Here is a 22,463-nt window from a genome sequence, read left to right on the forward strand (position 1 = left end):
GTATTGAAAAATTAGTTCAATATTGGATATATACTGGTCACAGAATACATTTTTAATAAATAAATGCTTCGTGTGTGTGTGTGTGTGTGTGTGTGTGTTATGTAATGTAGTGTTTGGGGGAGAGAGGTACTGAAAAAAAGTATCCTGTCTGACTTTGGAACTGGCTAAAGACATGACCTTACCAGTTGGGAAGTTGGGAAGGTAATTTTTCACAGCTATGGGCACCGATGAAGTGCTAAACCCAGTAGGGTTCAGAGGTCTAAGAGGATGAATTTCTTATACTTTATCACCACTCATGAGTAGATATTTAACTACCAAGCTAATCACAAAAGGTTTACATCATCGGAATTAATGAGGAATTAAAACACTTGACTGAATCAAGGGAAATTTTTCAAAGTTATCTGCCATAGGCTATTGATCTCTCAGCAGTTCATTAAACACCTGAAGCAAACATTGCCCTGAGCCGGAAGGGCAATGGGTGGGAGCACAAGAGATTTACAGACAGAGCAGGGATGAGATCCATCAGTATCTTTGTCTCTCCTTGTCCAACCCCACTCTCATCCCAGATCTCTTTTCTGTTGATGTGTTGACCTTCTTAGAAGGTCTCCTGTGATTAATGAAGTCAGATAAATATAAGAATGTCCAACACAGAGGTTTAGAAATCATGTAACCTGATGGTCCTTTTCCCTAAAGCTGTATTTGACCAGAGCAAATCCTGACTAAGGAATCAAACTGTGCTTTCCATAAACCAGATATTTACTATTTTTACTACTTTTCTAGTTTGACTTCCACACTCCCTCCTCTTTAAATTCCAGAGTAAATCATGCCTCATGTGGAAAATCACTCACAGGCACCCTGTCTCAAAGCCATATATTAACTGTTGCTAATTGCATAATATAGGAGCTTCTTTAAAATATGTGGAAATATAGAAGGAAAGGGAAAGTGATACTTAAGCAAGAATAGAAGCTGAGTGTTACCTTGAGAGTTGATTTAAAAAATCAAAGTCGTTTGATAATTTTTCAAGTATAGAAGAACCAACAGATATCAAATCTCCTAATGAAATAATAGTAGGTAACTAGTGCATGGAAGATCAATAGATAGATACATAGATAGATATATAGTCAAATTTATACTTATACTTTAATGAATGTATTTAAATTAATTTTATTCCTTTCTCCTGGATCACTGACCAGTTTAACATATATTTATTAGCCACCTATATTGTTAGGAAGTGTGCTACATAATTAAGGAGAGAAGACGAGTAGGAGGTAGCCATGACTTGAGGGATCAGTCTTTAAGAGACAACAAGTGAATAGAGAATCATAAGACAGGTAAACTGAGCTCTGATGGAGGCACTCTGCTTTTCAGGAATCTCAGCAGAAGGGTCACCAGGGTTGGAGGGTGTTATGGACTGAATTGTGTCACCCTCTCCAAATCCATATGTTGAAATCCTAATTCTCAGGGCCTCAGAATGTGACTGTGTTTGAGATAGGGTCTTTTAAGAGGTAATTAAAGTAAAATGGAATCATTAGGTTGGCTCTAATCCAGTAAAATTTAGAGGAGATTAGGACACAGACACACACAGAGGGAAGACCAGGTAAGGACACAGGGAGAAGAGGCCATCTAGAGCCCAAGAAAAGAAGCCTCAGAAGAGACCAAACTTACTGATACCTTGATTTTTTACTTTTAGCTTACAGGACTGTGAGACAATAAGTTTCTGTTGCTTAAGCCACCCAGTCTGTGTTAATTTGTTACAGCAGCCCCAGCAAACCAATACAGAGGGCAAGTGTCTGTAAAGGGTATCCTAACTTTATCAGGTTCTGACATTATCAGTGGAGGCAGATTTAGGGGAAATGATAGTGTCTGTCTCCAAACAGAGAGAACAATACATGCAAAATTCAGGCAATGAGAGAGAGCAGGGAACATTAAAAAACTCAAAGTGTGCTCGGTGCTTTGTGACTACCTGGAGGGGTGGGATGGGAAGGGTGGGAGGGAGGGAGATGCATGAGGGAAGGGATGTGGGAACGGATGTATATGTATGACTGATTCACTTTGTTATAAAGCAGAAACTAATTTAAAAAATTTAAAAAAAATAATAAATAAATAAATAAAAAATTAAAATTAAAATTAAAAAAAATTAAAAAAAACTCAATGTGTGAAATACATATCAATACCACAATGAGGTATCACTTCACACAAGTCAGAATGGTTGTCATCAAAAAGTCTACAAGTAATAAATGCTGGTGAGGGTATGGAGAAAAGGGAACCCTCCTACACTGTCGGTGGGAATATAAACTAGTGAAGTCACTATGGAGGACAGTGTGGAGTTTCCTTAAAAAATTAAAAATAGAACTGCCATATGACTCAGCAATCCCACTCCTGGGCATATATCCAGAAAAGACAAAAACTCTACTTGAAAAGATACATGCACCCCAGTGTTCATAGCAGCACTATTTACAATAGCCAATACATGAAAGCAACCCAAATATCCATTGACAGATGAACGGATAAAAAAGATGTGAGATTAGATAGATAGATAGATAGATAGATAGATATAATGGAATATTACTCAGCCATAAAAAAGAATGGAATAATTCCATTTATAGCAACATGGATGGACTTAGAGATTATCATACTAAGTGAAGTAAGACAGAGAAAGGCAAATATCACATGATATCACTTATATGTGGAATCTAAAAAATGATACAAATGAACTTATTTACAAAAAAATAAGAAATAGGCTCACAGACATAGAAAACAAATTTATGGTTACCAAAGGGAGAGGGCAGAGAGGGAGGGGTAAATTAGGAGTCTGGGATTAACAGATACACACTACTATATATAAAATAAACAACAAGGACATACTGTATAGAACAGGGAACTATATTCAATATCTTGTAATAACCTATTCTGGGAAAGATTCTGAAAAAGAATATATATATATATATATATGAATTACTTTACTGTACACCCAAAACTAAAACAACCTTGTAAGTCAACTATACTTCAATAAAACAAAGCAAAACAAAACCCTAAGTGTATCTGACTGGAGGACAGAATGGTAATATGCATGGCAAGATGAATCTGGGCTCTCAGCAGGGTTCAGATCTCAGAGGGTAGCAAGTAGTTGGTTAACAGGAGCCACTGACTTCCTAGCAAGAAAATAAAAAGATCCCTACAGTGTTGGGATGATACACTGGCAAAGTTGAATTTCACCCTCTGCTTCATCTTTGGACAATTTGAACATTCTCTGCTTTGTGACTGTTTGCTAACCTCACCTGTAATGGGGAAAGCCACATGACAGAACCCACAAAAAAAGCCACCTTTACAAAAGGACATTAATTTATTGGCAGAGATCCTGAGGGGTGCTAGAATGGACTGATCACAACAGATGGAGACAGGTCGCTTGAGAAACTGAACAGCTTCATGTCTGTGTTTCTTTTTCATGATTTCAAATTTATAACAAAATTAATACAACTTATCACCAGAGATTGACGGCATTTCAAAAGCAATGAATAACCACAGGCGTGAAATATTTTACTATATACCTGAACACAGTCATTAGTTAAAACAAGAAATGTTCTTTAAACTATGAGATGGATGACTGGATAAGTGAATAGAATTCAACTGCTGGCTAATATTATTTGATAATACAACTGAGATTATGTTTTATAAAGCAAGATTTGATCATATTAAGGAAGAAGCCCAAGTCATACTATATTGAAAGAAGAAGCCTTGCATAATGGTTAAATGCATTGATTACGGAACCACAGGCTCTCAGTTCAAATCCTACCTCTAACACGTATTAGCTGTTTAATCTCAGGAAAGTAACACAGCCTCTCTGTGCTTCATTTTTCTCATATTAAATTCATTTTAAGAATGATGACAGCAAGTATTATGGGATGTGCCAGCTGCTGTAATAAATGTTTTATATATACATATATGTATTATCTTCTTTAATTCTCAGAACAACCTGTAAATATAAGCATTATCATTAACCCCATTTTATTCATCAAGAAACTGGGACAGAGAGTGGTTAATTAACCAGCCCAAAGTCACACAGCTAGTAGTGACAAAGCTGAGATGTGAACCCAGACGATCTCTCTCCAGGGTCTATGCTTTCTTTATAATCTACTAGTTCCATAAGATTATTAGCACTATTATTGTTATTATTATAAATACTTACTATAGGCACACACTCTCCATTCAATTAACTTACTCCATACCTAGGTGTTTTTGCACATATCTGATCTCACCTTATCCTGACCCGTAAGCAGATTGTCTTGAACTAGACCTCGGTTTCCGTCTTCCTATCCAGCATTCTGGCTGGCACCTTCCTCCTGAAGGGTCTCAGTTCTCCAGAATTGCCTTCAGTTGTATGCTGTACCTGGATTTCGCTGTTGGATCAATGCTTCCTTGCTCAGTTCTTTGGTTTTGGTTCCAGGACATCTTCAACTTATTCATTCTCTTCCCTTAAAGCTCCTTCACATCGGACCCATTTCACCCTCAACTCTGGGCCTGCTTCTTGCTCACTGGCGCCAACTGACTTCTCCAACTACAAATGACTTTCTTCCCCCTCCTCCCTTGATGGAAAACTTCATGTTTTCCAACACAATAAGGGAGTCCAGAATGTATAAATTCAGGTGGAATGTAGTTTGTGCGAGCCTGGGCTTTGGAGAAGGAAACCTTCAATTTGAACTTGACCCTATCATTTGTTAATTGTGTGACCTCAGATGAAGTTCTTGATGTCCCTGAACCCAGGTAACTTTTCGTACCTTGTAGATGACACCAGCCCCACCCTCAGAGAGTTGCCTTAAGGATTAAAAGAGGCAACATGTGCAAATGCCTGGGTGCAGGTCACAGTACTCAGTAAGTCCTCAGTAAAGTGATATGTTTATTATTTTTGATTTTGCTTAAGGTAATGTAATTTACATTGCCAGAACTATTAGATACACAAGCAAAAAATGGCAAGGCACATGGGATCATACATTTTTCTGGCTTAAAACCTGCAAAATCTTCTAATTACCTCCTAAATGAGTTTCCTAAGTTGATATCTGCTTATCTCTTTTACCTCATAGCCATCTATCCTGCCATGCTTTATATTCCAATAACAACGAATTATATTCTTCCTCAAAAAACACCATATGTCTTTGTATTTACAGAGTGTGTTCCTTAATACTAAGAATCTCCATTCATTCATTTCCCAACCTGGAAAGGTCCTACTAAACCTTATGAATCCAACTCAAGTAAAGATCCCTCTTCTACCCTCTCTGAGAATCCAGGCTCACAATCTCCAACTGAAGCTGAACAAATGTTCCTGTCTGTGCAACCCGTGGGCCTTGAAAGTGCATCCAGTAGCATGCTCATTCTGATAAATTTATACATTTTTAGTGATAGCCCTATCATTCTAGGTCTCACCTAGATTCTGAGTTCTTTATTCCATCACTGGTATGTCCTCAAGACTTAGTAAAGATTCCTGATACTTACCAGGAGTCCAAGTTTTGAATGAATGAATCGACCCATGAGAACTTTAATGAATAGCAGTAAATTAGACTATTTTTAAGGCACTTTCTGCCAAGTTCCAGTAGCTGCAACCAGAGATCACAGATAGAGGGGTTTCTCAATATATTTTCAAGAATTTGATGTAAAGTTTCTGTGTTATCTAGTTTGCAGGTTGATATATATTACATCTTAAGCATATGTTTGATCTTTACATAATTGGCTTCAATTTCCCTCTATAAATTGTGACAATTGGCATAAATAATACTCCAGGTTTTTTTTTTTCCTAACGCTCTATACCCATGTTGAGGCAGCACTGTGGAGTAGAAGGAATATGTGCTTTAGATTCATACTGCTTTTTAGCTGGATAGACTCTAGATACTTATTTTTGCTGAGGCAGTTTTTCTCCATCTTTAAGGAGGGTTTATAATCCCAATTTGCAAGGCATTGTTAAAAATTAAAAATCATAATATTATACATTAATGTGAAGGATTTAAAAAGCACTAAATAAATAGAAAATATCACTATTAATTATTGATTACTATTGTCATACTATTTCATTTTTAACATCTTTATTGGAGTATAATTGCTTTAAAAGTGTGTGTTGGTTTCTGCTTTATAAGAAAGTGAATCAGCTAAATGTATACATATATCCCCATATCTCCTCCCTCTTGCATCTCCCTCCCATCCTCCCTATCCCACCGCTCTATGTGGTCACAAAGTACCGATCTGATTTCCCTGTTCTATGCAGCTGGTTCCCACTAGCTAGCTATTTTACATTTGGTTGTGTATACATGTCCATGCCACTCTCTCACTTCGCCCCAGCTTACCCTTTTCTACATCTGCATCTTTATTCCTGTCCTTCCCGTAGGTTCTTCAGAACTATTATTATTTTTTTTACATTCCATATATATGTGTTAGCATACAGTATTTGTTTCTCTCTTTCTGACTTCACTCTGTATGACAGACTCTAGGTGCATCCACCTCACTACAAGTAACTCAATTTTGTTACTTTTTATGGCTGAGCAATATTCCATTGTATATATGTGCCATATCTTCTTTATCCACTCATCTGTCCATGGACACTTAGGTTACTTTCATGTCCTGGCTATTGTAAATAGAGCTGCAATGAACACTGTGGTACACGACTCTTTTTGAATTATGTTTATCTCAGGGTATATGCCCAGTAGTGGAATTGTTGGATCACATGGTAGTTCTATTTTTAGTTTTTAAAGGACGCTCCATACTGTTTTCCATAGTAGCTGTGCCAGTTTAGTTTCCCACCAACAACACAGGAGGGTTCCCTTTTCTCCACACCTTCTCCAGCATTTATTCTTTGTAGATTTTTTGATGATGGCCATTCTGACTGGTGTGTGGTGATACTTCATTGTAGTTTTGATTTGCATTTCTCTAATGATTAATGATGCTGAGCATCTTTTCATGTGTTTGCTGGCAATCTCTATATCGTCTTTAGAGTAATGTCTATTTAGGCCTTCTGTCCATTTTTGGATTGGGTTGGTTGTTTTTGTGATACTGAGCTGCATGAGCTTCTTGCAATTTTGGAGATTAATCCTTTGTCAGTTGCTTCATTTGCAAATATTTTCTCCCATTCTAAGGGTTGTCTTTTCACCTTGTTTATGTTTTCTTTTGCTGTGCAAAAGCTTTTAAGTTTCATTAGGTCCCATTTGTTTATTTTTTTAAAATTTTTATTACTTTAACAACTTTATTGGAGTATAATTGCTTTACAGAGGTGTGTTAGTTTCTGCTTTATAACAAAGTGAATCAGTTATACATATACATATACATATATCCCCATATCTCTTCCTTCTTACATCTCCCTCCCTCCCACCTTCCTTAACCCACCCCTCTAGGTGGTCACAAAGCACCGAGCTGATCTCCCTGTGATATGTGGCTGCTTCCCACTAGCTATCTATTTTACATTTGGTATTGTATATATGTCCATGCCACTCTCTCACTTTGTCCCAGCTTACCTTTCCTCCTTCCCATATCCTTAAGTCCAATCTCTAGTAGGTCTGTGTTTTGATTCCTGTCTTGCCACAAGGTTCTTTATGACCGTGTTTTGTTTGTTTTTTAGACTCCATATACATGTGTTAGCATACAGTATTTGTTTTTCACTTGCTGACTTACTTCATTCTGTATGACAGACTCAAGGTCCATCCACCTCACCACAAATAACTCAATTTCGTTTCTTTTTATGGCTGAGTAATATTCCATTGTATATATGTGCCACACCTTTAGCCATTCATCTGTTAATGGACACTTACGTTGCTTCCATATCCTGGCTATTGTAAACAGAGCTGCAATGAACATTGTACTACATGAATCTTTTTGAATTATGGTTTTCTCAGGGTATATTCCCAGTAGTGGGATTGCTGGGTCATATGGTAGTTCTATTTTTAGTTTTTTAAGGAACCTCCATACTGTTCTCCATAGTGGCTGTATCAATTTACATTCCAACCAACAGTGCAAGAGGGTTCCCTTTTCTCCACACCCTCTCCAGCATTTACTGTTTGTAGATTTTTTATGATGGCCATTCTGACCAGTGTGAGATGATATCGCATTGTAGTTTTGATTTGCATTTCTCTAATGATTAATAATGTTGAGCATTCTTCCATGTTTTTCTTGACAATCTGTATATCTTCTTTGGAGAAATGTCTATTTAGGTCTTCTACCCATTGTTTGCTTTTATGATATTGAGCTGCATGAGGTGTTTGTATATTTTGGAGATTAATCCTTTGTCCGTTGTTTCATTTGCAAATATTTTCTCCCATTCTGAGGGTTGTCTTTTCATCTTGTTTATGGGTTCCTTTGCTGTGCAAAAGGTTTTAAGTTTCATTAGGTCCCATTTGTTTATTTTTGTTTTTATTTCCATTTCTCTAGGAGGTGGGTCAAAAAGGATCTTGCTGTGATTTATGTCATAGAGTGTTCTGCCTATGCTTTCCTCTAAGAGTTTGATAGTATCTGGCCTTATATTTAGGTCTTTAATCCATTTTGAGTTTATTTTTGTGTCTGGTGGTAGGGAGTGTTCTAATTTCATTCTTTAACATGCAGCTGTCCAGTTTTCCCAGCAACACTTATTGAAGGGGCTGTCTTTTCTCCACTGTATATCCTTGTCTCCTTTATCAAAGATAAGGTGACCTTATGAGTGTGGGTTTATCTCTGGGCTTTCTATCCTGTTCCATTGATCTATATTTATGTTTTGGGGCCATTACCATACTCTCTTGAATACTGTAGCTTTGTAGTGTAGACTGAAGTCAGGGAGCCTGATTCCTCCAGCTATGTTTTTCTTTCTCAAAATTGCTTTGGCTATTCAGGGTCTTTTGTGTTTCCATACAAACTGTGAATTTTTTTGTTCTAGTTCTGTGAAAAATGCCAGTGGTGGTTTGACAGGGATTGCATTGAATCTGTATATTGCCTTGGGTAGTATAGTCATTTTCACAATGTTGATTCTTCCAGTCCAAGAACATGGTATATCTCTCCATCTGTTTGTATCATCTTTCATCGTCTTATAATTTTCTGCATACAGGTCTCTTGTCTCCTTAGGTAGGTTTATTCCTAGATATTTTATTCTTTTTGTTACAATGTTAAATGGGAGGGTTTTCTTAATTTCTCTTTCAGATTTTTCATCATTAGTGTACAGGAATGCAAGAGATTTCTGTACATTAATTTTGTATCCTGCTACTTTACCAAATTCATTGATTAGCTCTAGGCCATTTGTTTATTTTTTATTTCCATTTCTCTAGGAGGTGGGTCAAAAACGATCTTGCTGTGATTTATGACACAGAGTGTTCTGCCTATGTTTTCCTCTATGAGTTTTATAGTGTCTGGCCTTACATTTAGGTCTTTAATCCATTTTGAGTTTATTTTTTTGTATGGTGTTAGGGAGTGTTCTAGTTTCATTCTTTAACATGCAGCTGTCCAGTTTTCCCAGCACCACTTATTGAAGAGGCTGTCTTATCTTCATGGTATATTCTTGCCTCCATTATCAAAAATGAGGCGACCATATGTGCGTGGGTTTATCTCTGGGCTTTCTATCCTGTTCCATTGATATATATTTCTGTTATTGTCCCAGTTCCATACTGTCTTAAATACTGTAGCTATGTAGTATAGTCTGAAGTCCAGGAACCTAATTCCTCCAGCTCCATTTTTCTTTCTCTATATTGCTTTGGCTATTCAGAGTCTTTTGTGTTTACAAACAAATTGTGCAATATTTTGTTCTAGTTCCATGAAAAATGCCATTGGTAGTTTGATAGGGATTGCAGTGAATCTGTCAATTGCTTTGGGTAGTATAGTCATTTTCACAACGTTGATTCTTCCAATCCAAGAACATGGTATATCTCTCCATCTGTTTGTATCATCTTTAATTTCTTTCATCATTCTATTATAGTTTTCTGCATACAGGGGTTTTGTATCATTAGGTAGGTTTATTCCTAGGTACTTTATTCTTTTTGTTGCAATGGTAAATGGGAGTGTTTCCTTAATTTCTCTTTCAGATTTTTTCATCATTAGTGTATAGGAATGCAAGAGATTTCTGTGCATTAATTTTGTATCCTGCTACTTTTACAAATTCATTGATTAGCTCTAGTAGTTTTATGGTAGCATCTCTAGGATTCTTTCTGTATAGTATCATGTCATCTGCAAACAGTGACCGCTTTACTTCTTCTTTTCCAAGTTTGATTAATTTATTTTTTTCTTCTGATTGCTGTGGCTAAAACTTCCAAAACTATGTTGAATAATAGTGGTGAGAGTGGACATCACCTTGTCTTGTTCCTGATCTTAGAGGAAATGGTTTCAATTTTTCACCATTGAGGATGATGTTGGCTGTGGGTTTCTCATATATGGCCTTTATTATGTTGATGTAAGTTCCCTCTATGCCTATTTTCTGGAGGGTTTTTATCATAAGTGGGTGTTGAATGTTGTCAAAAGCTTTGTCTTCATCTATTGAGATTACCATATGGTTTTTATCATTCAAATTGTTAATGTGGCGTATCACATTGATTAATTTGCAGATATTAAAGAATCCTTGCATTCCTGGGATAAAACTGACTTGATCATGGTGTATGATCCTTTTAATGTGCTGCTGGATTCTGTTTGCTAGTATTTTGTTGAGGATTTTTGTTTCTTTGTTCATCAGTGATATTGGCCTGTATTTTTCTTTCTTTGTGACATCTTTGTCTGGTTTTGGTATCACGGTGATGGTGGCCTTGTAGAGTGAGTTGGGGAGTATTCCTCTGCTATATTTTGGAAGAGTTTGAGAAGGATAGGTGTTAGCTCTTCTCTAGATTTTTGATAAAATTCGCCTGTGAAGCCATCTGCTCCTGGGGTTTTGTATGCTGAAAGATTTTTAATCACAGCGTCAATTTCAGTGCTTGTGATTGGACTGTTTATGTTTTCTATTTCTTCTTGTTTCAGTCTCAGGAGGTTGTGCTTTTCTAGGAATTTGTCCATTTCTTCCAGGTTGTCCATTTTATTGGCATATAATTGCTTGTAGTAATCTCACATGATCCTTTGTATTTCTGTAGTGTCAGTTGTTACTTCTCCCTTTTCATTTCTAATTCTATTGATTTGTGTCTTCTCCCTTTTCTGTTCTTGATGAGTCTGGCTAGCGGTTTATCAATTTTGTTTACCTTCTCAAAGAACCAGCTTTTAGTTTTATTGAACTTTGCTATTGTTTTCTTCATTTCTTTTTCATTTCTTTCTGATCTGATCTTTATGATTTCTTTCTGCCTGCTAACTTTGGGGCTTTTTTGTTCTTCTTTCTCTAATTGCTTTAGGTGTAAGGTTAGGTTGTTTATTTGAGATGTTCCTTGTTTCTTGAGGTAGGATTTTTTTGCTATAAAGTTCCCTATTAGAACTGCTTTTGCTGCATCCCATGAGTTTTGGGTTTTTGTGTTTTCATTGTTATTTTTTCTAGGTATTTTTTGATTTCCTCTTTGATTTCTTCAGTGACTTCTTGGTTATTTAGTAATGTACTGTTTAGCCTCCATGCGTTTGTACTTTTTACACATTTTTTCCTGTAATTGATATCTAGTCTCATAGTGTTGTGGTCAGAAAAGGTACTTGATATGATTTCAGTTTTCTTAAATTACCAAGGCTTGATTTGTGACCCAAGACATGATCTATCCTGGAAAATATTCCATGAGCACTTGAGAAGAAAGTGTATTCTGTTGTTTTTGGATGGAACGTCCTATAAATATCAATTAAGTCCATCTTGTTTAATGTATCATTTAAAGCTTGTGTTTCCTTATTTATTTTCATTTTGGATGATCTGTCCATTGGTGAAAGTGGAGTGTTGAAGTCCCCTACTATGAGTGTGTTACTGTCGATTTCCCCTTTTATGGCTGTTAGCATTTGCCTTACATACTAAGGTGCTAATATGTTGGGTGCATAAATATTTACAATTGTTATATCTTCTTCTTTGATTGATCCCTTGATCATTATGGAGTGTCCTTCTTTGTCTCTTGTAATAGTCTTTATTTTAAAGTCTATTATGTCTGATATGAGAATTGCTACTCCAGCTTTCTTCTGATTTCAATTTGCATGGAATATCTTTTTCCGTCCCCTCACTTTCAGTCTGTATGTTTCACTAGGTCTGATGTGGGTCTCTTGTAAACAGCATATATATGGGTATTGTTTTTGTATCCATTCAGCCAGTCTGTCTCTTTTGGTTGGAGCATTTAATCCATTTACATTTAAGGTGGTTATCGATATGTATGTTCCTATTCCCATGTTTTAATTGTTTTGTGTTTGTTATTGTAGGTCTTTTCCTTCGCTTGTGTTTCCTGCCTAGAGAAATTCCTTTAGCATTTGCTGTAAAGCTGGTTTAGTGGTGCTGAATTCTCTTAGCTTTTGCTTGTCTGTAAAGGTTTTGATTTCTCCATCGATTCTGAATGAGATCTTTGCTGGGTAGAGTAATCTTAGTTGTAGGTTTTTCCCTTTCATCAGCTTAAATATGTCCTGCCGCTCGCTTCTGGCTTGCAGAGTTTCTGGTGAAAGATCAGCTCTTAACCTTATGGGGATTCCTTGTATGTTATTTGTTGCTTTTTCCTTTCTGCTTTTAATATTTTTCTTTGTATTTAATTTTTGATAGTTTGGTTAATATGTGTCTTAGTGTGTTTCTCCTTGTATTTATCCTGTATGTGACTCTCTGTACTTCCTGGACTTGACTATTTCCTTTCCCATATTAGGGAAGATCTCAACTATAATCTCTTCAAATATTTTCTCAGTCCCTTTCTTTTGCTCTTCTTTTTCTGGGACCCCTAGAATTTGAATGTTTGTGCATTTAATGTTGTCCCACAGTTCTCTGAGACTGTCCTCAATTATTTTCATTCTTTTTTTCTTTATTCGGCTCTGTGGTAGTTATTTGCACTATTTTATCTTCAAGCTCACTTAACCATTCTTCTGCGTCAGTTATTCTGCTATTGATTCCTTATAGAGAATTTTCATTTCATTTATTGTGTTGTTCATCGTTTGTTTGCTCCTTAGTTCTTCTAGGTCTTTGTTAAACATTTCTTGTATTTTCTCCATTCTACTTTCAAGATTTTGGATAATCTTTATTATCATTATTCTGAATCCTTTTTTAGGTAGATTGCCTATTTCCTCTTCATCTGTTTGGTCTGGTGGGGGTTTACCTTCCTCCTTCATCTGCTGTGTGCTTCTCTGTCTTCTCATTTTGCTTAATTTACTGTGTTTGGGTTTCCTTTTCACAGGTTCATAGTTCCTTTTGTTTTTGGTGTTTGCCCCCAGTGGCTAAGGTTCATTCAGTGGGTTGTGTAGGCTTCCTGATGGAGGAGACTGGTGCCTGTGTTCTGGTGGATGAGGCTGGATCTTGTCTTTTTGCTGGGCAGGACCGCATCCAGTGGTATGTTTTGGAGTGTCTGTGACCTTATTATGATTTTAGGGAGCCTCTGTGCTAATGGGTGGGGTTGTGTTCCTTTCTTGCTAGTTGTTTGGTGTAGGGTGTCCAGCACTGTAGCTTGCTGGCTGTTGAGTGGAGCTGGGTGTTCGCATTGAGATGGACATCTCTGGGAGAGCTTTCACCGTCTGATATTGCATGGAGCCAGGAGGTCTCTGGTGGACCAATGTCCTGAACTCGGCTCTCCCTCCTCAGAGGCATAGGCCTGACACTCGGCTGGAGCACCAAGACCCTGTCAGCCACACGGCTCAATTTTGGGATGATTCATTGTCTATTCAGGTATTCCAGAGAGGCAGAGTACATCAAGTTGATTGTGGAGATTTAATCAGCTGCTCCTGAGGCTGCTGGGAGAGATTCCCTTTCTCTTTTTTGTTCAGGGCTCCTGTGGTTCCGTTTTGGATTTGGCCCCACTTCTGCATGTAGGTCACCTGAGGGCATCTCTTCTTCGCTCAGACAGGACGTGGTTAAAGTAGCAGCTGATTAGGGGGCTCTGGCTCACTCAGGCCAGGGGAAGGGAGGGGTATGGAATGTGGGGCAAGCCTGTGGCAGCAGAGGCTGGCATGACATTTCACCAGCCTGAGGTGTGCTGTGAGTTCTCCCTGGGAAGTTGTCCCTGGATCATGGGACCCTGGCAGTGGGGGGCTGCACAGGCTCTGGGGAGGGGAGGTGTGGATAGTGGCCTGTGCTTGCACACAGGCTTCTTGGTGGCTGCAGCAGCAGCCTTAGCGTTGCACACCCATCTCTTGTGTCCGCGCTGATAGCCATGGCTCGCGCCCATCTCTGGAGCTTGTTTAGGTGGTGCTCTGAATCCCCTCTCCTCACACATCCCAAAACAATGGTCTCTTGCCTCTTAGGCAGTTCCAGACATTTTTGTGGACTCCCTCTCAGCTAGCTGTGGTGCACTAGCCCCCTTCAGGCTGTGTTCATACAGCCAACCCCAGTCCTCTCCCTGGGATCTGACTTCCGAAGCTGAAGCCTCAGCCCCCAGCCCTCACCTGTCCCGGCGGGTGAGCAGACAAGCCTCTTAGGCTGGTGAGTGCTGGTCAGCACCAATCCTCTGTGTGGTAATCTCTCTGCTTAGCCCTCTGCACCCCTGCTGCTGTGCTCTCCTCCATGGCTCCGAAGCTTCCCCATTGCCTGCCCCCATCTCTGCCAGTGAAGGGGCTTCCTAGTGTTTGGAAACTTTTCCTCCTTCACAGCTCCCTTCCAGTGGTGCAGGTCCCATCCCTATTCTTTTGTCTCTTTTTTTTTCTTTTTTTCTTTTTACCTGCTCAGGTATGTGGGGAGTTTCTTGCCTTTTGGGAAGTCTGAGGTCTTCTGCCAGCATTCAGTAGGTGTTCTGTAGGAGTTGTTCCACTTGTACATGCATTTCTGATGTATTCGTGAGAAGGAAAGTGATCTCCATGTCTTAGTCCTCCGCCATCTTGAAGGTCTCTCCTGACATACTACTGTGATCTATCTATGTATCTATCATCAAGAGAGAGAGAAAGAGCAAAATAAGTTGAGAGAGAGAAAACCAGGAAGAGTTACTGGAGACTGAAAATGTACCAGTAATATTTGTTAGATATAAAGTTAGTTAAGTTTGCAAACTTAGGGAACATAGATCAATAGGCATTTATAAGAAACAGAAAAAATAATGAGCAGGGATTGCTTAATATTGAACTTCATTCATGATAAGAGTGAGGTGACAAAGAACAGAGTTAAAGTTCAACAAAATAGTCCAATTGAGTTGTTCTGGCTGAAGTCCAACATCTCCATGATAATGAGAATACAATAAGAAAAGTCACAAATAAATTAGGAAATAAACTAAGTAGAAGTGAATCAACATATAGACTACTTTTGTCTCGAACAGATACATGGGAAGAAATAAAGGAACAGTTTGTATACTGAACCAAGAATGAGAATTTTGTATTCAGTAATTTCTTAGGCACTTCATGTTGGCAAAAATATTTCTTCCCTACTCCTGATATTTCCTTCCTTTTGAAGAAAGCTCAAATAATGTAATGTCCTGGCTTCTTTCAGCCTCTTTACCAGTGCATTAAGTGTGGTTGCTCATCTTGTGCACTGCACAAATCTATGGATACCATTCACATTGTATTCTATTTAAATAGGCCCAGTGGAATAATTCAGTACACAACTTGTACAGATGTACTCAGATGTCTGCCTTAAACTCTCTCTATACTTCGGCTGAGGAAATAACTTTTCTCACTGAAACTTGGCCTGCTTGGCTTTGTTCCTCTTCTTAGCCTCTTGAGAAGGAGCTGCCTCCAAAGAACACATTTTTCCTTGTTCCTCCATGCTGTAACTGTACAGAGTCTGCTTCCTTGTAGGGTGACCAGTAAGTGTGGCTAATTCTGATGTTTAATGTTAGGAAATCCAATTTCTCACACATGTAAATTGTGTCCTCCCACCGACTCTTTATTATTAATGAAGGAAATACTTTGGCTCCTATTTGCTATTTATTTCTCAGTTAGTTCATGACCCAGGCATAGCAAAGAGTAATGTTGTTTATTTAGCTCTTTTCAAGTAAGTCTAATGTGTGCCTTATGGACCTTGAGAAATGAACAAGGTGTAAAATTTTGTAGAATAAATTATGCATGGAATGATTTGGGCTTTGGGCATGGTTTGAACAGATGGCTATAAGCTTTGTTAGTAATTTCCTAAGCATAGACCATGTTGATTTTTCATTTAAATCCTAGTGATTTGCAGCCAGCATTGCACAACTGCTGATTTTTCAGTTGTAGAACTGGCTTTATGAATATGTGGCTTGGGTATGTAGTATTGAACCTTTGCTGTATTTTGACTTTAGCAGGTTACTGCAGCAAATGGAGTCAGTGACTAGAATGACCCAACTCATGTGCAGGGTCTTCTCAAACCCCAACAAATGTGTGGACTGCCTCAGCAAGCAGGTTAGAGCACCTCAACCTTGCCCTTTACTTAGTTTATGTGTGTAAAGAGCGGGGACCATGGTTACTAGGGGCTGCCCTCATAGGCTTTGGTAATAAAAAGGAAGCAGAGGCAAGAATTTGATTGTACAGAACAGATTGTCACTACAGAACTTTCCAGCATCAGTAGCTGAAGAATATGTGCTGTGTTGGGTCTGAAATGAATGAACTGTGGATTGTTACAGAGCACAAAGGACTTTCTGCTGTAAATCATTAGCACCAGCCCTAGGTAGGAGACTGCATTGGTCTCCCCCAGGTTCAATAAGGATTCAATGCCAAGGAGGGAAATTTCAGGGCTGGAACCAGCTCAGGCTTCTCCACAGGGTCAAGCATCAAGCCACTTAACCCTTCCAGTTCTCACCACAATCTGGTGTCAGGCTAGTACTGTATTGCTTAATTACTTATATGGAAGGAAATCCTCTCTAGGAAGTAAAATTATTTTAAGTCTTAAAACTTCCAAAAATAAATGAAGGAGAAACAGCCTTAGTATTGAAGGACTAAAAATGCCTTCTCATAAGAGTGGGTGGTAGATCCCACATTACTTTGTAGAGCCCTGATTCAATTAAGCACTATTTGCCTGAATCGGGAGGCAAGGCAAACACTCTTCTGATCTATCAGGCAGTATTCATAAGTGGATTTTATTGATACAGTAAATAGTTCCAAAATTAACCTCTTGCTGAGAGAGTTGCCCAAATGAGTTTTAATTCCAAGTCTTAGGTAGCAGGAAATTGACATAAACTGCCTGGTATCCCAGCAAGACCCCACCAAGACATATATCTTCTTTCAGAATAATCATAAGTCTCTGCTATGGTCTTTAACAACACAAAAGATTGGCTTGAAAACAATTTTGTCTGAGATAACTCTTTTAAGAGCAGAGATTACTTTGTTTTTCTAATTCTGGGGATATGATGCCAGTGCTCTGAGAATCTTGTTTTTCATAATAACTCCTGGGAATCTTTAAAATAATTAGGAACACCAGTGACTCCGTGTTAAACAAATACAATTCTGAGGCCATGAAGGAGATATATTTCAGTGAGAAAGAAGCCAATATACAAGTTAAAAGAACACTGTTTCTACCAACATGCTGAGAACTCTTCCAACTGAGACTGAATGGACTAAAAATTAAGTACTTTATAATCTTTGGAATTTTAAATCACTAGCATAAGGAAAATTAATTAATTTATGGAAATTTAATTATTAATTCTATGGAAATTTAATATATTTGGACTTTTACTTGCAAAATAATTTAATCTCCCTCTTTTAATATTTGCCCAGTAATAGTATATTAGCAGAGTGTTTATATTCAAATTTGGGAAATCTCTTTATTGAAATTTTGTTATTGGACTATAATTATGTCATCAACCATGCTCTCAAAACAGATCTCATAACAGACTATGTTGAGCAATGTTGTTGGGAAAAAATGTAGACTGGAAAATCAACTAGAGATTAAATTTTCAGCCTTGTAGTTGATTTAAGTAAAGTGCTCTTCTAACCCATTTTAGAGTCTTTGGGCAGGAGGTGTTGGGGGAAGTCAGCTCTGATCACAGTCCTCCTGAATGTTACTCAAAGGTGTAGTGTCGGCATTGGCAGAGGGGCCCATGCAGGTCTGGAAAGAACTGGCTTGTTAAACTTTCACTCTCCTCCCCGGTCAGGGAAAACGCAGTGTTAAGAGAGCAAAATGTAGAGGAAGGCAAAAGGGAAATACTTCTCCCCTGTCCCTCATATTTCCTTCCTTGTGGAGCGAGATCAATTAGTGAAACACTCCTAGCTTTTCTCTGTTCCATTATTCACTACATTATGGAGAAACTGACTAATCTTGGATTAATTTGGGAAATAATAAACTGTACATCCTTGGCACCATTCCTCCTTTTCCTTTTGGAAGAGTCTGAGTTCTCTTCTGTTCCTTTCAGTCATATATCATAGTTTTCTCTCCCCAGGAGCAGAGGTTTGTAGGAGTCTAGTGATACCTGTTCAGGGAAGAGTAAGTCTTTCTAATTTGGGGAGGGGGCCAACCCTGGGGAGTCTACCTGCCAGGACAAATGAACTACATCCTCCAAACTATGATGTGTCACTAATAAAGATGATATTTTACTTTCATCTAATGATTAGTTTATTTTCAAGGATTGTTTCTTCTGGGCCAGCCTACATAGATAGAGGGTGGGGGGAATTTCAGGGTCTTGCAGGAAAGGAAAAGGGTCCAAAATAAGTGGAGTCTTGTCACCTGGAATGGGCACACCCCATGGATGGGACAATGAGGACAGAGACTGGAGTGGGATTAGGCCAGGATTATGTGGGATGTGATCATTTAGAAAGCTCTTTCCATTTGAAAATAGCTCTGAGTCAGCATTAATTGTCTCTGTGTCAAGTTCAATGGAAACAATGCTGAGAATGGAACTGAATTGGTCTAATTTATATGTGTGACAACACCTCAAGCTGACTTCTAGCCAGAAATAAATCCTGAGTCCGTTTTACTGATACTTCTTAGCGCTGAATGAATTTCACAATAGATCAAGTCCTGGGGGAGGTAAAGCCAGTCTCCCTAAGGCAGTTCATGGTGAGATATTTTGTGACTGTACAACCTCATACACCACGCTTAATAGAAGAACATAAAGATAGCTGAGCCATCCTCATCAATCAATGTCTTTTTGCCCAAATTTGAACTCACCTGGAGCAATAACAAACTACTTCTACCTTTGAATACATTAACTTCAAGCCCAGGCTGATGTATGTGGAGAGCGAGACAAACGACAGTTAACTATCTCACTTCTGTCTTCTGGTCTGACCAGTGCAAAAGGAAACAGCATTATCATCTCTTATAGTATAAAAGTATTTCTCTTAATTCAGCCAAGTATGTCCCCAAAACCTTCTTGTATATTACCATACTGATGCACCTTCTATATGAAGCAGAAGGAGCAATGGGCCTGCAGTCTTGTGGAGTCTAGTCTAGGTTCTGATACACACTATTGTATCTTCCAATGAGTTTCCTAGCATCTTTAAACCTTGTTTTATTATTTTCATATATGAAAAGCCTTATGTTAGCCACATATTTGTAACCATAAATGATAAGACTATAGACTCTGAAGCCAGACTGCCTGGGCTCAAACCCTGACCCTGCCTCTTGTTAGCTCTATATCCTTTGCCAAGTTAAATGACTACTCCATGACTCAGTCTCCTCATCAGAAAAATGGAGATAACAAATGTCTCTTTATATTGCAAGACAATTCCAACAATTAACAAACAGTGAATAAATGTAAAGTTCTCAGAATAGTGCCTGGCATGTTATTAGTCTCAAAAATGTGTTGTTATTAGTAGTGACAAGATAAAACTCAAACTCCTTTGTGTGTCACTGAAGACTCTTCACAATAATGAATTAATCTTCTATTGATGTCTGATGCATCCATACCCCAAGGACCATTACCATCTCTAAATATCATGAGAGCAGACCATGTCAAATCCCTTGCTGTATTTCCAGTATCTAATAATGGTACCTGTATACATGTATATTGAGTTAGTGAACTAATTCATACCACACCCAAATCTACCTTGTTCTTGATCCTTGTCAGTGACATCCACATTTCATGTTTATAGGTTCATGAAAAACACTCTCTGGTGGTCCTCTCCCATTTATTTTCCAAAATAAATTTTACCTGCTCTTCAAGGTCTATTTCAAAGGTCATCTGTTTAATGAAACTGATAAGGTAACACGATGCTTTAGCTGGAAAAGGCATCACTGTTCTGAAATGAGAAAGAAATGAGGATCGGAGATAGAGCAACTCTTTCTAGAAGTTAAAAAAAAAAAAAAAACCTTCTAGATGGAGCCCAGCAATTTGGAGCAGTAGCTGCAGGGGTATATATAGTTCATGGTGGTCCTGAGGAAGGCTTTGGGGCTTTAGCCATTCCATGTTCCTCAAATGTCCTTTAGCCCATCCAAAAAGTCCCCTTGGTGTATTTATACTCTAATAGGAAGAATTAACAATTTATTAATTATGAGTGGAGTTCACAGAGAAATAATTTGAATACTTTGGGGTTTTTTTTGTTGTTGTTGCTTTTTTTGATCTGTAACTCACACTCTGAGGTATGCCAATATGCTTGATATACAAATAGAGTGTCAAGACAAGTTCCCCAAATCTTGGTCTTACCATACGTCTCCTCTTAGATCCAATAAAGGAATTTTGGTACCACCGCTGCTTAAGGGTGGAAAAAAATGTCTTTTAACACAAAAGACCTGGCACTATGCTCATATACACATTAAAACAGAAGAAAATATAAATTGCTGTCCCATTATTCCTTTGACTTATGTAGGAAAAGTATTAAAGCCCTCATAGTATGAATAAGAACATGAAAGCATAGGGGTTCAACAACATGAAAAAGAAAATGTAACAAGTTGAGTGTAGGGCAAAAATGAGAAGTCTGTTCTAATTATTACAAACTTTGTCTTTTATTCACAGTATTTTAATGTTAATGGAAAGTAATCTGTAAATTTTAATTCCATAGCCATGAAAATTTAAGCCAAAGCATTGCCAAGTCTTTGTTATTAATAACTGCTCATGAACATTATGGCAAGAATTAGTTTTTTGCCCTGTAGTCATAGTTGTGTTTCCACATCTAAGCTGGCCTTTAATTTCTTAAACTTTATTTTGGCTATGGAGAAAAATATCAGAAAAAAATGTTTAATAGTTACAGTATTAACCCAGCAGAAAGATTTGGGCTATTAATCAGAGATTGGACCTTTAGCCCACATATATAAATACTTTTTATATAGATGAAAAGTTCAAGGAGCTGAAGTCTGGAAAAGTTAATTGTTCTTAAAGATCCTTTAAAGTAGAGAGGACCCAGTGTTTGCACCAACTAGGAACTACTGTATGTGTTTGAATGGGAACTTTTTTCACTGTTTAATGCTCTAGAGAGTATCAATGTGATAATGTCTCTTTTGAATTCTTTTCTATACTGAGTACATATTATGTGTCAGCTACTGTTTTAAATACATGGTGTAGAACCCCCAACAGCCATGTCTTTTCTTTATGATCCAAACTTCACTGGCCATACTTGTTGGCACAGGAGTGGACATCTGATCATCTGACCCAACAGATATCTCAGGGATTTTCAAAGTGGAACCAAAGACAGAGAATGAAGCTCTTTTCAGTAATTTCAGCTACATGGTGAGTGGCTTGGGTGTCAGTAGTAGTCAAAAGTTTCAGCGTGTCAGGGAAAAAAGAAAATGAAACAGACATGCAAAGACATGCAAGAGATACATAGAGAGATCTCTGGAGTTCTTTTTTAAAAATTTATTTATTTGTTTATTTTTGGCTGCGTTGGGTCTTTGGTGCTGCACGCAGGCTTCCTCTACTTGTGGCGAGTGGGGGCCACTCTTTGTTGTGATGCGTGGGCTTCTCACTGAGGCAGCCTCTCCTGTTGCAGAGAATGGGCTCTAGGCACACAGGCCTCAGTTGTTGTGGCTCGCAGGCTCTAGAGTGCAGGCTCAGGAGTTGTGGTGCACGGGCTTAGCTGCTCCATGGCATGTGGGATCTTCCCGGACCAGGGCTCGAACCCATGTCTCCTGCATTGGCAGGTGAATTCTTAACCACTGCACCACCAAGGAAGCCCGAGTTCTTAAAATCTTTGGAATCCAATATGTTTTCCTTTTTTAACAAAATACTTCAAGTTCAGTTTCTGCCACTCTCAATCAAAATATCCCTTATTTATTCAAGAGTCTAATAGGTTCAGGGAAGAAAATGTACTGCACAGTGTGGTAAGTGTAATAATAGAGGAAATTCTAGGGTAGTGTGAGTGCTTAGAAGATAATTTTCTATTCCTACTCCAGCACTGGGGAAAATAACATATCCAGAGAGATGTGCTAGTCATTATATTTTGTTTGGTTTTAATTTGTTGTTTTAATTTTTTATGGAGGAAGTCTGGTGATGTGGGTGGAGAAGGATACAGGATAGGTATAAGTGGTAGGAGATAAGACTTCAAGACACTGTATCATAGCTTTTATTTGTAAGCAATGTAGTACAATTTATATTGGATTAACCATAATGGCTCACTTACTTGAAGATTTATTACTATAAGAATAAATCTATGTT

The sequence above is a fragment of the Mesoplodon bidens genome (genome assembly GCF_964165515.1).
Source record: "Mesoplodon bidens genome assembly, chromosome: 1".
NCBI lineage: Eukaryota > Metazoa > Chordata > Mammalia > Artiodactyla > Ziphiidae > Mesoplodon > Mesoplodon bidens.